The sequence below is a fragment of the Salvelinus sp. IW2-2015 genome, linkage group LG18 (genome assembly GCF_002910315.2).
Source record: "Salvelinus sp. IW2-2015 linkage group LG18, ASM291031v2, whole genome shotgun sequence".
Lineage (NCBI taxonomy): Eukaryota > Metazoa > Chordata > Actinopteri > Salmoniformes > Salmonidae > Salvelinus > Salvelinus sp. IW2-2015.
In genome coordinates, this window is record NC_036858.1 from 32,214,744 (window position 1) to 32,230,477 (window position 15,734).

A 15,734-nucleotide genomic window follows, 5' to 3' on the forward strand; every position below is an offset into this window, starting at 1 on the left:
TGTCATTTTTTACACTTTCAGTTACTTAGCTAGCAAATACAGCTAGCTAGTTTAGCCTACTGAAACACCCTGCTCAAACAGAGGGATGCTATGTTAGTTAGGTGGCTATGACTTTCCAACACAACACTGGAACTCTTCCAAGTCGAGGTAAGCTTTTGGTATTACTAATTTATTGCCACCGGGGCCCGCCAGTGTAACCGCTTACTGATTATACACCAACGTTACTGCATGAATGTAGTGGATTTACTAACGAATTAGTTACATTTAGTGATGGGTTGTACGCGAACAAGTCTTTTGGGAGCCGGCTCGCATATCAGAAGAGCCAAATCTATTTATAAAAATATTTCAATTAAGATATAAATAATCAAAAATATTTGAATAAAATTCATTTAAAGAATGAAAAAAAAAAAAAAAAAATATATATATATATATATATATATATAATATATATATATATATATTATATATATATATATATATAATCAAAAAGATTGAATAAATATTTTTAAAGAATGAAAAAAAAAAAATATATATATATAATATATATATATATATATATATATATAATCACACACACACACAGTGGGGCAAAAAAGTATTTAGTCAGCCACCAATTGTGCAAGTTCTCCCACTTAAAAAGATGAGGCCTGTAATTTTCATCATAGGTACACTTCAACTATGACAGACAAAATAAAAGAAAAAAATCTAGAAAATCACATTGTAGGATTTTTAATGAATTTATTTGCAAATTATGGTGGAAAATAAGTATTTGGTCAATAACAAAAGTTTCTCAATTTTGTATATACCCTTTGTTGGCAATGACAGAGGTCAAACGTTTTCTGTAAGTCTTCACAAGGTTTTCACACACTGTTGCTGGTATTTTGGCCCATTCCTCCATGCAGATCTCCTCTAGAGCAGTGATGTTTTGGGGCTGTTGCTGGGGCAACACAGACTTTCAACTCCCCCAAAGATTTTCTATGGGGTTTGAGATCTGGAGACTGGCTAGCCACTCCAGAACCTTGAAATGCTTCTTACGAAGCCACTCCTTCGTTGCCCGGGCGGTGTGTTTGGGATCATTGTCGTGCTGAAAGACCCAGCCACGTTTCATCTTCAATACCCTTGCTGATGGTAGGCCTTGTTACTTTGGTCCCAGCTCTCTGCAGGTCATTCACTAGGTCCCCCCGTGTGTTTTCTGGGATTTTTGCTCACCGTTCTTATGATCATTTTGACCCCACGGGGTGAGATCTTGCGTGGAGCCCCAGATCGAGGGAGATTATCAGTGGTCTTGTATGTCTTCCATTTCCTAATAATTGCTCCCACAGTTGATTTCTTCAAACCGAGCTGCTTACCTATTGCAGATTCAGTCTTCCCAGCCTGGTGCAGGTCTACAATTTTGTTTCTGGTGTCCTTTGACAGCTCTTTGTCTTGGCCATAGTGGAGTTTGGAGTGTGACTGTTTGAGGTTGTGGACAGGTGTCTTTTATACTGATAACAAGTTCAAACAGGTGCCATTAATACAGGTAACGAGTGGAGGACAGAGGAGCCTCTCAAAGAAGAAGTTACACGTCTGTGAGAGCCAGAAATCTTGCTTGTTTGTAGGTGACCAAATACTTATTTTCCAACATAATTTGCAAATAAATTCATAAAAAATCCTACGTCATTTTCTAGATTTTTTTCTTCTCATTTTGTCTGTCATAGTTGAAGTGTACCTATGATGAAAATTAGAGGCCTCTCTCATCTTTTTAAGTGGGAGAACTTGCACAATTGGTGGCTGACTAAATAATTTTTTGCCCCACTGTATATATGCCTAAATGCTCAAGCGCACACATTCGTTCYGACTGTCTGCTCAGACTAACAGCCTCACCTGTTGTTCCTGTCAATCACGCAGTTTCAACCAATGAACCAAAGATGCGTGAGGGAGGGCCGAGCCAACTCACTCACACACTTAGCATCCGAGGAGAGRGAGGAAGGACAGCTGTGAAAACAACAGCTGGAAAATGAGTCGGAAGCCAAGTAGCATTTGGATGCATTTTAATAATGTAGACAATGTTAGAGCACAGCTTAGAATTTGCCAAAACAAAATTGTATAAAGCCGGTTCTACGCACAACCTACACCGGCATATGCGAAATGTGCACCCAACTGTGAAGCTAGCTAGTCATAGTGGTAGAGCCAGCACCCCCACACGTGGAGATGTATCCACTCGGTCAAGTAGGCCTACTCTGCAACGCACAGCAACGCAGTCTTCTATGGACCAGTTTATGCTAAGGTGTATGTCTGCAGCAAAACCAGGCCAAATTGATATTGCATTGGCTAAAATTATTGCCACTGATTTCCAGCCATTTTTGATCGGAGGACAGAGGTTTTAGAAATTATAGCAATAATCTAAATCCAATGTACACAATTCCAAGCAGGAAAACCCTTTCAAAATCCCTTATTCCACAACTGTATGAGAGCACACAGGCATCAGYGCGGGAAAGATTCCAAAAAGCTACTGCAGTTTGCCTTACCACTGACTGCTGGACATCAAGGGTAACCACTTCTTACATGTCGGTTACATGTCACTTCATTGAAGATTTTTCGATGTCTAGCTGTCTTCTGGACTGCTTTGAGTTCAGCGACAGACGCACCTCAGAGAACTTGGCAGAGGAACTGTTAAGAGTGGCCAGAGAATTGCAAGTAGATGGAAAAGTGGTCTGACAATGCAGCTAACATAACCCCACCAAAAAATTAAATGGACCCATCATCAATGTCTAGCCCACACAATCAACCTGATTGTAAGAGATGCTCTGAAGGTGATGAAGCCCACTGTGGACAAAGTGAAAGCAGCTGTGGAATACTTCGACGGGAACACAGTAGGTGCTGAAAAACAAAAGTCTACACAACACCAGATGGGGATGCCTGAGCTGAGGCCTAAAACAAGACTGCACTACAATGTGGAATTCAACATTTTATATGTTGAAGCGGTTTTGTGAGTCAAAGGATGCTATCATCTCTACCCTGGCCATTGTCAACGCACCTGCTGATGCTCTGACCCAAGAGGAATGGGAGGTGGTGGTGGAGGTGTGCAGAGTCCTGGAACCCTTTGAGCAGGTCACTGTGGAGATCAGTGGAGAGAGGTAGAGTAAGCATTTTTTACTACATCATTATTTAATCCAGTATTATATATGTATATGAGCAGTAGATGAGAATGTAGTATCAGTAGACAAAAAAATAATAAGTTACTGTTCTCTTTTCAGCTATGTGACAGCCTCAAAAACGACACTCCTGTGTAAGGGTATGCAGCGAATCACAGCCAGCCGCCAGAGAGAAGCAAATGTAACCACAGGACATGTGACAGAGTTGATGGACACCCCATGCTCATCAATGGACAGAAAGTTCCACAGAATGGAATATAACCACGTGCTATCAGAAACCGCTGCATTTGACCCCAGGTTTAAGAATTTAGCCTTCAGTGATGCCAGAGCGATTGATGAGGCTCTTCAAAGAATAAGCTCAGCAGCAGGGAGGGACATCCCCAGCAGTCAGCTGGCTCAGGCACCAGGGCAACAGGAAGAGGGATCAGATGAGCAGAAGCACCAGCAGTAGTGCCCCAAACGTCTGCTGTTTGGATGCTGTTTGACGAGAGAGCAACTGAGGATGCAGCATGAAGGAATCYCTCAGCAGATGCCATAATGGAGGTCCGATCCTATTTGGAGGAGCCCCTCCAAAGATTTGCATATCCTCTGAGCTGGTGGAAGAACAAGGCTACCCACGGTTAAAGTCATGACAGGGAGACTCTGCATAGTGGCCACATCCGTTCCCTCTGAGAGGGTCTTCTCGAAAACAGGACAAATAATTACTGAGAGAAGAAATCGCATCAGCCCCTCGAAAGTGAGGCAGCTTGCATTTCTGAATGCTAATCTCTCAAAAGCAAAATATGGTCAGCATCGCTCTGTGCTGCTGGTTATAACATGGCAATAAAGAAGAGAGAAAAGAGGGACCAGTTTAATGTTTTAAGTGGGATGCTGCAGTTTTGCACATTGTTATTGKTATTTTTCTTTGATATGGTGCAATATTCTATTATGCTGTTCAGATTGTATTCGTTTTGAATGGTTATATTTTTATGCACTTTGTTTATAWACATTCAAAAGTTATACTTTAAATGCAAATGTTTAATAGCGTTCTTTTTCATAACAAACCAATGCATTTTTAAATACATTATGGTTAAGGTAGAGTATGATTTCATTTAATAATTTAATTAGAAATGTTTTAACACCAATCATAGTCAAACTATYGCAAACTGTTTGACTTGAAAAAAAAAACAATATACACCCTATATCAGGTGCAGGCAAGAGTGTGCAAAGCGATAATGAATGTGTCACTGCTACCTCATATTTGTCTCTCGACCTGTGTGCACCTACGTTGTAAACTTCATTCATAGGCTAGGTTGTAACAACCTCATAGGGAAGATTTTAGTATCATGTAGTAGCCTAAACATATCACTGTTATGTTATATTGAACTGGGTGAAGGGAATATGAATGAGAATCATCCAATATGCTGTAATAGAAATAAGGCCATGGTCAAGAGATATTTTTAAACAATTTAACCCTTTTGTTAGTGTCATTGAAATATGGAAATTCACATACAAATACTCAGTTTATAAGCATTGACTGTAATAACTAGGGTCATGTGGTGAAAGACTGCTGTGCAAGGTATTGGGCAACAGCTTTCTTCCCGGTCCCGTATTCACAAAGCGTCTTCAGAGTAGAAAGTGATCAAGGACCCTTTTAAATGTTATCAATACCTTGACCGCCACAGCCCTAGCCATGGTTGGTAGCAAAAAAGGTACATGAGTACAATGCACGCCAGAAATGTCTAGTTCCATGGTGTCTCTAGTAGCTGGCTGACGGGAAGCCTGGTGGTGAAGTGGGCCGATCAAGGACAATTTTGGGCGATTCAAAGTGGAATTGACATTGGAGATGTGCAATTCCTATGCCATGTGAAGGCCCAATAAGTTGATGGCATTTTTGTCAGTGAGTGCTTGTGTTGGTTCGTTGTAGCGAACACCTGCCTTATGTGCTTGCATCTTCCCCATACACCATAATGTCACCAAGTACGGCAACTCCAGGGTAGACAGCCAGGATGGTGGACATGATTGTCTGGAGGAAGAAAATGTGCCAGCTCAAACCAAACAGGATAACAGTGCACCGAACAATGTACACTGACCAAAAATATAAAAACGTAACATGTAAAGTGTTGGTCCCATGTTTCATAAGCAGAAATAAAAGATCCCTGAAATGTTCCATAAGCAAAACAAATCTCAAATTTTGTGTACAAATTTATTTACATCCCTGTTAGTGAACATTTCTCCTTTTCCAAGAATCCATCCACCCGACAGGTGCGGCATATTTAGAAACGTATTAAACAGCATGATTACACAGGTGCACCTTGTACTGGGGACAATAAAAGGCCACTCCAAAATGTGCATCTGTGTCACAACACAATGCCAAAGCTGTTGCAAGATAAAGAAATTAACATTCAACACCATTAGCCACCTCCAACATCATTTTAATTTCAACACCATTAGCCACCTCCAACATCATTTTAGATAATTTTGTAGTACGTCCAACCGTATTCACAACCGCAGACCACGTGTATGGAGTTGTGTGGGTGAGCAGTTCGCTGATGTCAACATTGTGAACAGAGAGCCCCAAGGTAGCGGTGGGTTTATGGTATGGGCAGGCTACCAAAACCTGTGGGCTTTCCTTCACTGCAGCCAACGTGAGTAAAACATTTAAACGTGTTAACCCTCGCAAGGCTGCCGGCCCAGACGGCATCCCCAGCCGCGTCCTCAGAGCATGCGCAGACCAGCTGGCTGGTGTGTTTACGGACATATTCAATCAGTCCTTATCGCAGTCTGCTGTTCCCACATGCTTCAAGAGGGCTACCATTGTTCCTGTTCCCAAGAAAGTGAAGGTTACTGAGCTAAATGATTATCGTCCCGTAGCACTCACTTCCGTCATCATGAAGTGCTTTGAGAGACTAGTCAAGGACCATATCACCTCCACCCTACCTGACACCCTACACCCACTCCAATTTTCTTACCGCCCCAATAGGTCCACAGACGACGCAATCGCAATCACACTGCCCTAACCCATCTGGACAAGAGGAATACCTGTGTAATGCTGTTCATCGACTACAGCTCAGCATTTAACACCATAGTACCCTCCAAACACGTCATTAAACTCGAGACCCTGGGTCTCGACCCCGCCCTGTGCAACTGGGTCCTGGACTTCCTGACTTCCTGTTGATTACCAACAACAACGAGACGGCCTACAGGGAGGAAGTGAGGGCCCTCGGAGTGTGACGTCAGGAAAATAACCAGCAAAACAAAGGAGATGATCGTGGACTTCAGGAAACCGCAGAGGGAGCAGCCCCCTATCCACATTGACGGGACAGTAGTGGAGAAGGTGGAAAGGTAAGTTCCTCGGCGTACACATCACGGACAAACTGAAATGGTCCACCCACACAGACAGTGTGGTGAAGAAGGCGCAGCAGCGCCTCYTCAACCTCAGGAGGCTGAAGAAATTCAGCTYGTCACCAAAAACACTCAACCTTTTACAGATGCACAATCGAGAGCATCCTGTCGGGCTGTATCACCACCTGGTACGGCAACTGCTCCGCCCAGAACCGTAAGGCTCTCCAGGGGGTAGTGAGGTCTGCACAACGCATCACCGGGGGCAAACTACCTGCCCTCCAGGACACCTACACCACCCGATSTCACAGGAAGGCCAAAAAGATCATCAAGGACAACAACCACCCGAGCCACCGCCTGTTCACCCCGCTATCATCCAGAAGGCGAGGTCAGTACAGGTGCATCAAAGCGGGGACCGGGAGACTGAAAAACAGCTTCTATCTCAAGGCCATCAGACTGTTAAACAGCAATCACTAACATTGAGTGGCTGCTGCCAACATACTGACTCAAATCTCTAGCCACTTTAATAATTTAAAAAATGGATGTAATAAATGTATAACTAGCCACTTTAAACAATGCCACTTTATATAATGTTTACATACCCTACATTACTCATCTCATATGTATATAATGTACTCTATACCATCTACTGCATCTTGCCTATGCCGTTCGGCCATCGCTTATTCATATATTTTTATGTACATATTCTTATTCATTCCTTTACACTTGTGTGTATAAGGTAGTAGTTGTGAAATTGTTAGGTTAGATTACATGTTAGATATTACTGCATGGTCGGAACTAGAAGCACAAGCATTTCACTTCACTCGCATTAACATCTGCTAACCATGTGTATGTGACAAATAAAATTTGATTTGAGAGAATCACTGACATGATGTTAGCTGGTCCATTTGTGGCAGGGCTGAAATGCAGTGGAAATGTTTTGGGGGATTCAGTTCATTTGCATGGCAAAGAGGGACTTTGCAATTAATTGCAACTCATCTGATCACTCTTCATAACATTCTAGAAAATATGCAAATTGCCATCATACAAACTGAGGCAGCAGACTTTGTGAAAATTAATAGTTGTGTCATTCTCAACTTTTGGCCACCACTGTACATATTCTTATTCATTCCTTTACACTTGTGTGTATGAGGTAGTTGTTGTGAAATTGTTAGATTACTTGTTAGATATTACTGCATGGTCGGAACTAGAAGCACAAGCATTTCACTACACTCGTATTAACATCTGCTAACCATGTGTATGTGACCAATAAAATTTGATTTGAGCTCCTGAGGCCCATTGTCAACCGCCACCATCACCTCATGTTTCAGCATGATAATGCACGGCTCCATGTCGCAAAGATCTGTACACAATTCCTGGAACCTAAAAATGTCCCAGTTCTTCCATGGCCTGCATACTCACCAGACATGTCACCCATTGAGCATGTTTGGGATCCTCTGGATCGACGTGTACGACAGCGTGTTCCAGTTCCCGCCAATATCCAGCAATTTCGCACAGCCATTGAAGAGGAGTGGGACAACATTCCACAATCAACAGCATGATCAACTCTATGCAAAGGAGCTGTGTCGCGCTGCATGAAGCAAATGGTGGTCACACCAGACACTGACTGGTTTTCTGATCCACGCCCCCACCTTTAAGGTATCTGTATTCCCAATCATGTGAAATCCATAGATTAGGGCATAATGAATTCATTTCAGGTGACTGATTTCCTTATATGAACTAACTCCGTAAAATCATTTTTGTGTTTATATTGTTGATCCCTAAAGAGGCTTGTGACTTAGAATACTTGGTGTTGCCATGCCAAGCAGTCTGCTGCCTTTTTATACATATATCCAGACAAAGGTGTTTGAGTGTATATGGTGGGCATATTGGATTTCTAACATAGTTGAAGTACACGATAATAGCCGTGAGTACAGGTCATAAGTACAGTACACAAATCCCCCCCACCCCATTTACAATGTTTACATATACAGGTGATTAAACCACCATTTAAATGGCAATTGGGCAGCCATATTGTATTTTAGACASCATATTGGATTTGGATTCAAATCTAGGGGGTTCCCCTAACGTAAATGCAAGTAGGGGCTAAACATAACGCATATACAGTTTTCAGTATGAGCACACTTGCCATAGACCTGATTACAATAGCCAAAACATCAAAAAAACATGTGAGACTATGCATTTCTGTCAGGCAGGACCATACAGCACTGAATGAGAGCATATTTGACTTGGAAAGTTGTCTATTGAACAGCTACCAAAAAGTGAAGTTTACATTCAGCATAAATATTAATAATTGATATTTCAGACGTTTACATGAGTCCCTCCTGTCAGGCATTSTTCTTCATGGTTTGAGTTTGTATTTATTATAGGTCGACCGATTAATCGTAATGGCCGATTAATTAGGGCCGATTTCAAGTTTCCATAACAATCGGAAAACGGTAATTTTTGACGCCGATTTTGCAGATAATTTTTTTTTTACACCTTTATTTAACTAGGCAAGTCAGTTAACCTCTTGGCGCACGGTTCCCTTTAGCGGGTTAATTGTCATCAACAACCGCTGAATTGCAGAGCGCCAAATTCAAAAATAATTGCTAAAAATATTTATATTCATGAAATCMCAAGTGCAATATAGCAAAACACAGCTTAGCTTGTTGTTAATCCACCTGTCGTGTCAGATTTTGAAAATATGCTTTACAGTGAAAGCAATCCAAGCGTTTGTGTGAGTTTATCGATCACTAGACAAAACATTACGAACAGCTAGCAGCAATGTAGATTGCTTTTCTGACTTTCGTGACCAATCAAATTAATCGCTTACCTTTGATGATCTTCAGATGTTTGCACTCACGAGACTCCGTTACACAATAAATGTTCCTTTTGTTCGATAAAGATGATTTTTATATCCAAAAACCTCCATTTGGTTTGCGCGTTATGTTCAGTAATCCACACCGGTCATGAAGGCAGACGAAAATTCCAAATAGTATCCGTAAAGTTCGTAGAAACATGTGAAACGTTTTTATAATCAATCCTCAGGTTGTTTTTAACATAAATAATCTATAATACACTGCTCAAAAAAATAAAGGGAACACTTAAACAACACAATGTAACTCCAAGTCAATCACACTTCTGTGAAATCAAACTGTCCACTTAGGAAAGCAACACTGATTGACAATAAATTTCACATGCTGTTGTGCAAATGGATAGACAAAAGGTGGAAATTATAGGCAATTAGCAGACACCCCGAATAAAGGAGTGGTTCTGCAGGTGGTGACCACAGACCACTTCTCAGTTCCTATGCTTCCTGGCTGATGTTTTGGTCACTTTTGAATGCTGGCGGTGCTTTCACTCTAGTGGTAGCATGAGACGGAGTCTACAACCCACACAAGTGGCTCAGGAGTGCAGCTCATCCAGGATGGCACATCAATGCGAGCTGTGGCAAGAAGGTTTGCTGTGTCTGTCAGCGTAGTGTCCAGAGCATGGAGGCGCTACCAGGAGACAGGCCAGTACATCAGGAGACGTGGAGGAGGCCGTAGGAGGGCAACACAGCAGCAGGACCGCTACCTCCGCCTTTGTGTAAGGAGGAGCGCTGCCAGAGCCCTGCAAAATGACCTCCAGCAGCCACAAATGTGCATGTGTCTGCTCAACGGTCAGAAACAGACTCCATGAGGGTGGGATGAGGGCCCGACGTCCACAGGTGGGGGTTGTGCTTACAGCCCAACACCGTGCAGGACATTTGGCATTTGCCAGAGAACACCAAGATTGGCAAACTCGCCACTGGCGCACAGTGCTTTTCACAGATGAAAACAGGTTCACACGCACATGTGACAGACGTGACAGAGTCTGGAGACGCCGTGGAGAACGTTCTGCTGCCTGCAACATCCTCCAGCATGACCGGTTTGGCGTGGGTCAGTCATGGTGTGTGGTGGCATTTCTTTGGGGGCCGCACAGCCCTCCATGTGCTCGCCAGAGGTAGCCTGACTGCCATTAGGTACCGAGATGAGATCCTCAGACCCCTTGTGAGATCATATGCTGGTGCGGTTGGCCCTGGGTCCTCCTAATGCAAGACAATGCTAGACCTCATGTGGCTGGAGTGTGTCAGCAGTTCCTGCAAGAGGAAGGCATTGATGCTATGGACTGGCCCGCCCGTTCCCAGACCTGAATCCAATTGAGCACATCTGGGACATCATGTCTCGCTCCATCCACCAACGCCACGTTGCACCACAGGCTGTCCAGGAGTTGGTGGATGCTTTAGTCCAGGTCTGGAGGAGATCCCTCAGAGACCATCCGACACCTCATCAGGAGCATGCCCAGGCGTTGTAGGGAGGTCATACAGGCACGTGGAGGCACACACACTACTGAGCCTCATTTTGACTTGTTTTAAGAACATTACATCAAAGTTGGATCAGCCTGTAGTGTGGTTTTCCACTTTAATTTTGAGGTGACTCCAAATCCAGACCTCCATGGGTTGATAAATTTGATTTCCATTGATATTTTGTGTGATTGGTGTGTCAGCACATTCAACTATGTAAAGAAGTATTTAATAAGAATATTTCATTCATTCAGATCTAGGATGTGTTATTTTAGTGTTCCCTTTATTTTTTTGAGCAGTGTATTTCAACCGGAGGGTAAACTATTCAATAGAAGACAGAAATAAAATGTTGAGCTACAACTTTCACACGCAAGAACTAATCAAGGACACTGACGCGATTTGATAAATCTCGCTCATTTTTCAGAATAAAAAGCTTGAAACTATGTCTAAAGACTGTTCACACCCTGAGGAAGCCATAGGAAAGGGAATCTGGTTGATATCCCTTTAAATTAAGGAAAGGCAGGCAATGGAACAGGGATTTTTCAAAATAAGAGGCACTTCCGGGTTGGATTTCCTCAGGTTTTCTCCTGCAAAATCAGTTCTGTTTTACTCACAGACAATATTTTGACCGTTTTGGAAACTTTAGAGTGTTTTCTATCCTAATCTGTCAATTATATGCATATTCTAGCATCTGGGCCTGAGAAATAGGCCGTTTACATTGGGAACGTTATTTTTCCAAATATAAAAATTCTGCCTCCTAGCGTCAAGAAGTTAACTTCTCTGGGATATGTGGGACGGTAGCGTCCCACTTGGCCAAACGCCAGAAAGAAATGTAGCGCGCCAAATTCAAATATATTACTATAAAAATCAATCTTTCATGAAATCACACATGAAAGACACCAAATTAAAGCTACACATGTTGTGAATCCAGCCAACATGTCTGATTTCAAAAAGGATTTACGGGGAAAGCACACCAAACAATTATGTTAGCTCAGTACATAGCCACAGAAAAACACAGCCATTTTCCCAGCAAAAGATAGTAGTCACAAAAAGCAGAAAGAGATAAAATTCATCACTAACCTTTGATGATCTTCATAGGACATCATGTTACACAATACATTTATGTTTTGTTCGATAATGTGCATTATATCCACAAATCTCGGTTTACATTGGCGCCATGTTCAGAAACGCCTCCAAAATATCCGGAGAAATTGCAGAGAGCCACGTCAAATAACAGAAATACTCATAAACTTTGATGAAAGATACATGTTTTACATATAATTAAAGATACACTTGTTCTTCATGCAACCGCTGTGTCAGATTTCAAAAAAACTTAACGTAAAAAGCACACCATGCAATAATCTGAGACGGCGCTCAGATAAAAACAACATTTCTCCGCCATGTTGGAGTAAACAGAAATACGAAATTACATCATAAATATTCCCTTACCTTTGATCATCTTCAACAGAATGCACTCCCAGGAATCCTAGTTCCACAATAAATCGTTGTTTTGTTCGATAATGTCCATTACTTATGTCTAAGTAGCTACTTTTGCTAGCATGTTTAGTGCACATGTCCAAACGCTCGCRCAGATGCAGGSAAACTCGGACGAAAACTTTGGAAAAAGTTATATAAACAGGTCGAATAAACTGGTCAAACTAAGTAGAAAATCAATCTTCAGGATGTTGTAATCATATATATCCAATAACGTTCCAACCGGAGCATTCCTTCATGTCTGTAGAAGTTATGGAACGCAAGGCGATATCATGAGGAAAGCGCGTGACCAGGAACTGGCATTCTGCCAGACCAATGACTGAAACACGTCCCATCCGGCCCCACATCACACTAGAGGCTTCATTCCACGTTCTACAGACTGTTGACATCTAGTGGAAGGCGTAGGAAGTGCAAACAGATCCATATCTTACAGGGAATTGAATCGGCGATGAGTTGAACATTGAGCAGTCTCAGAATTCTCACTTCCTGTTTGGATTTTCTCTCAGGTTTTTGCCTGCCATTTGAGTTTGGTTATACTCAGACATCATTCAAACAGCTACACTGTTACACTAAAGTGCCTATAAGAACATCCAATAGTCAAAGGTATATGAAATACAAATCGTAGAGAGAGAAATAGTCCTATAATTCCTATAATAACTACAACCTAAAACTTCTTACCTGGGAATAATGAAGACTCATGTTAAAAGGAACCACCAGCTTTCATATGTTCTCATGTTCTGAGCAAGGAACTTAAACGTTAGCTTTCTTACATGGCACATATTGCACTTTTACTTTCTTCTCCAACACTTTGTTTTTGCATTATTTAAACCAAATTGAACATGTTTCATTATTTATTTGAGGCTAAATTGATTTTATTGATGTATTATATTAAAGTTAAAATATGTGTTCATTCAGTGTTGTAATTGTCATTATTACCCCCAAAAATATATATATAAAAAAAGTATTTATTATATTTAAAAAATATATATTATTATTATTAATAATATATATATATATAGTCTCTTCAAAATGTCCCTAGTCTGTTCTGGACTTGGGGACTGTGAAGAGACCTCTGGTGGCATGTCTTGTGGGGTATACATGGATGTCAATACCTCTTACAAAAACAACTAGTGATGAAGTCAATCTCTCTTCCACTTTTAGCCATGAGAGATTGACATGCATGTCATTAACGTTAGCTCTCCATGTACTTTTAAGGGCAAGCGGTGCTACCCTGTTCTGAGCCAACTGCTATTGTCTTAAGTCCCTCTTTGTGGCWCCTGACCACACTACTGAACAGTAGTCAAAACTCAGGCCTGTAGGACCTGCCTTGTTGATAGTGATGTTAAGGCAGAGCAGCGCTTTAYTATGGACAGACTTCTCCCCATCTTAGCTACTGTTGTATCAATATGTTTTGACTATGACAGTTTACAATCCAGGGTTACTCCAAGCAGTTTAGTCACCTCAACTTGCTCAATTTCCACATTGTTCATTACGAGATGTAGTTGAGGTTTAGTGAATGATTTGTCCCAAATACAATGCTTTTAGTTTTGGAAATATTTAGGACTAACGTATTCCTTGCTACCCATTCCGAAACTAACTGCAGCTCTTTTTTAATTGTTGCAGTCATTTCAGTTTTGGTAGTAGCTGGTGTGTACAGTGTTGAGTCATATGCATACAGACACACTGGCTTTACTCAAAACATGTCTTTAGTAAAGATTGAAAAATGTAAGGGGGGACAGCTAATATTTATACATTTAATCACTTTTACTGTAAAACATTTTTCTGCAACCATCCATTTCATATATGGGAGACCTTATATGGAAAAACATGGTTGTGCTTTGTTATACCTCGGGTAGGAGAATCTAACAAAACTAAAGCGCTTCGAGGATTGTCCATTAGCCTATATCCCGAAGCTAACAGCTTGACATTTTGTAGGCAACATTGGAAAAAATTACAAATGCGCCTCTATTGCTTCTTCGGGAATAAATGTTTTTTTTTTTTATGCGTTCATGAACATGAAAGTTCTGATTTCAACATTAAAATAATGAATTGTCTCCAGACCTCGCATTTCATGAGGTTTTCTTCAAAGTGAAAAAAATGACAGGTGCTTAGATCAAACGATTTGGCCGAATCAGAGCCAGCAAATCTGAGGGCATATTATTTAACCAAATGAGATAGCGATGCATTGACAACATACTGGCATGACACCAAGCTCAGGGTCATCAATATCATTAAACGGTGCATTTATGGATCCGGTCAAATCATAAAAACAGTAGGCTATATGGGTATGCAAACAGGCACCTCTCGATACTGGTTTACACACGACAACCTGCGATAATGTCCCATTCAATGATTTACAGCTGCTGCAAATGATTTATCCAGTTAAAACAAAATGTCTAATATGTTSTCTGATATCACTGTTAACAATTTAGCTAGCTAAGAAATACCATCGTCGATTTGGTGTTATTATTGACGGTCACGCGATAGCGAATGTCAATACCCATTGTCGAGTTCGATTCTGTGTGGCCCACTTCAAAGGTTGTATCGACTTCTGTTCACAGATATCTACAAAACGATAGCTTGTTTACATTATTAGAAACAGACAGTTAAACTTCAATCTTACCTGTTTAGCTAGTGTCCGACTGTTACGCCAAATAATCAACAACAAAAAAATCAGCGTCAACAGAGGGTTGAGTCAGATCCGTAATAAACTTTATCCGCTCTTCTCAGGACGGACTCTGCAGTTTGGTCGCAAGGAAGGAAGCTCGTGCACTGGCACAACTCGATTATTCGATCACGTTGCGTAGTCTGGACTCACGAATGACAGTGAAATAGGTGGCTAGCCATTAAACTACACAATCGGTAACTAACGGTTTATTCTCTCTCAACCCGACATTCAGCAACGATTGTTCACGGATAAAGTTGATCTCCTACCCTCTTCTATCGCCATCTTTACCCGCGGGGTACACTGGGTAATCCTTAGGAATCCCCACGTACTGAGCGTCCTGACGTTCAAAATAGGCTATTAAGGGAAGGACTGGCAGGTGGATTTTTACAACTTAATTGCACTAGCTGCAGCACTTTATAGCCTAGTGCAGGGGTTCCCAACCTAGGGGGCGCCAACGATTCGTGGGGGGGGACCTTCCTTGATACAAAATAACAAATAAAAATGATTACAGTACCGGTCAAAAGTTTGGACACAMCTAGTCATTCAAGGGTTTTTCTTTATTTTTACTATTTTCTACGTTGTAGAATAATAGTGAAGACATCAACACTATGAAATAACACATATGGAATCATGTAGTAACCACCCAGCTAGCACAGTGGATCTGGGCCGATTCCGGCTGAGAGTCGGGCACTCGGCTGAGCGTCAGACTCGTCCAACGTCATGTGGCCCGAGTCTGGGCCGCCTTCAGCAGTATTACTTATGGCTAGGATGCGGGGATTGAGCTCGGGTC

The 15,734-nt window shown here is 41.6% G+C and overlaps 1 protein-coding gene across 3 annotated transcripts in view; it reads right to left on the reverse strand.

Moving 5' to 3' along the window:
• Nucleotides 1-15,291, reverse strand: part of LOC111978368 (tight junction-associated protein 1) — a 145,325-nt gene extending 130,034 nt beyond the window's left edge. For 2 of the 3 annotated variants that reach the window (XM_024008389.2, XM_024008388.2), the window contains exon 1: nucleotides 14,900-15,291. The gene's annotated coding sequence lies outside the window, so the exon portion shown is untranslated. Of the gene's footprint in view, nucleotides 1-3,016; nucleotides 3,095-14,899 lie in introns of all 3 variants that reach the window. The other variant, XM_070448428.1, reaches the window with a different exon arrangement.
• Nucleotides 15,292-15,734: the final 443 nt, after the last annotated feature.